Source organism: Arachis ipaensis, chromosome B02 (assembly GCF_000816755.2).
Source record: "Arachis ipaensis cultivar K30076 chromosome B02, Araip1.1, whole genome shotgun sequence".
NCBI lineage: Eukaryota > Viridiplantae > Streptophyta > Magnoliopsida > Fabales > Fabaceae > Arachis > Arachis ipaensis.
In genome coordinates, this window is record NC_029786.2 from 68,314,039 (window position 1) to 68,315,831 (window position 1,793).

The 1,793-nt window shown below is 26.2% G+C and overlaps 1 pseudogene; it reads right to left on the minus strand.

Annotated features, from left to right (window-relative positions):
* Positions 402 to 1,793, minus strand: part of LOC107625408 — a 39,895-nt pseudogene continuing 38,503 nt past the window's right edge.

The window sequence follows — 1,793 nt, forward strand, 5'->3', positions numbered from 1 at the left end:
ATCGAGGAAAAAGAAGTGTTTTTCATATTAACCTTCCTATTATTGAACAGTTGTGGGAGCGCATGTTTACACACTCTCTAATTTAAAGTTAATTTTTGTTGAATCTGGACTAACTTAGTTAGATTTAATTGGCAAAATAACTTATATATATAACATAACTAATGAATAAAATATTAAAACACTTCATTTATTAAGTAAACTCATAAATAAATTCTCATTTAATTCTTAAATAGTTATGGTATGGAATTTATTGACTATCTAACATTACTCATGTCTTGATAATATAATGAAAGCATGATAGTTATTAATAAGTTTGATTATTTCAAACATTATCACAAACAACTTGAAACTTCTAGCATTTGCTTGATCTAAATAACTTTTTAGACCAAACAATACGGTTAATTTAAGTACCAACATATCACATAGTAGATAAATTACACATATCAATATTATATAAATTAAACAAAGCAAACATGGCGAATGAAGGACATGAAATATAATAGAGTTGATGTATTATTGGTGTTCAGGCATATAAAACTCGGCGACGATATTCTCCCAAAGCCCATATGGGAAAGATGTTTCGATACGCTGCGTAGTTAAGGATTCCAGTCCTGAAAAATAGTCCTGTTTCCTCCTGTTTTTTTGTTTTATTTTTTTTCATCAAATAAAATACATCTAATGAGTCACGTCCAAGTGTTAACAAAATATATATTTAACAGAATTTCTTTTAGTATATACAGGATATCCAACGAATTGAACACCTCTTTTAATATATTTTTTCTCATCTTTTCTCTTACTTAAATTCAAGTTTAAAACCAATTTGATGGTGGATGATGAAAGTATATCTAAGAGAATTTAGGGATCAATCATACAGTCTATGGTTACAAACAAATTAGCTATTCTTATTGAGATACATATTGAAATACAAAATAATTATATTTTTTGGTGACTATACAAAATGATTATATATTTACATTTTAAGCATATTTAAAAAAAAAACTTTAGAAATAATATATATACGCAGATAATCAAACTTCATAAATAATATAATCAAGTCAAATTTATATTTATTATCAAGATACGAATAAGTATCATAATACAATAATAGATAGCCAATTTTTTGCATTCATAAAAAGCTTGAAATGCTATCGTAAAACAAAATTGATTATTCTACTGCAAAGAATTTGACTATTTTAATAGTTGACCATGTTAAAAAAGTATGTGAAATAATATGCATAAATTATACACAAAAAAATAGTGAATAATTTGGTTGTTGATTTATGCTATTCATGAAGTGTTTTTTTAATGTCAATAATATATCTGTTGAAATGACATAACGTGATAAATTTATTTTGATAACTCTAAAATGTTATTGATACATTTTTTTAATTGGTAATTGAATTTCGTATATTTTCACTCTCAAAAGGGTTTTGGACAACCCTAAACGTCAAATAGATTGCTTGTTAATTAACAATACAATATTAGGTTGGAATTGAAGGAATATTATTACCGGTTGTGGAAAGTCTCCATCTTCCATTTGCGAATTGATTATCAACTTTATTCCACGATGAATGGGTGTTGGATCTATCTCAGCCTTTTTTACAGAAAAAACATTATAATACTCAATAAACACACAAGACACAACACACATTATATATATAAAATTATAAATACACCCGTGCAAACCCACAGACTTTGCATCTATTAATAAACTTATTTCTACTATTTTCATATAAGTTAAGGCTTTTTTTTCTACTTAAGTGTTAGAGATGGTTAACTGCTCTTAGGTCCTG